Genomic DNA, 348 nt, shown 5'->3' with positions numbered 1-348 from the left:
CTATTTTTTTCTTCTTTCTGTCGTTCTGTTTCTTATTTTCACCTCTTTACAAATGCGCAATTATTAATGAAATCGCGGCTGCCTGCTAAAACGTGTTATTGCATTCATGAATCAATTGTGTCAATTGTATATGCATAACGGTAGAATAAGCAATCAAAGTCTAAACCTTAGGGATAAATCTTATTATGTATTTGCTGAAAAATGATGAATAGATCCTATGACAGAGGGGGGGGGGTAGGAAAAGAGTACTTTTATACGCTTGTGAAAAGTATCTTGAAAAAATGAAGACCCTTAAATGTTGCCTTTAGTGTGGTCCAGAATTTCGAATATGGGACAATGATTTTCCTA

Source organism: Penaeus monodon, chromosome 23 (genome assembly GCF_015228065.2).
Source record: "Penaeus monodon isolate SGIC_2016 chromosome 23, NSTDA_Pmon_1, whole genome shotgun sequence".
Taxonomy (NCBI): Eukaryota; Metazoa; Arthropoda; class Malacostraca; order Decapoda; family Penaeidae; genus Penaeus; species Penaeus monodon.
The sequence above is the reverse complement of the archived record's forward strand: the minus strand, read 5'-3'. Positions refer to the sequence as shown.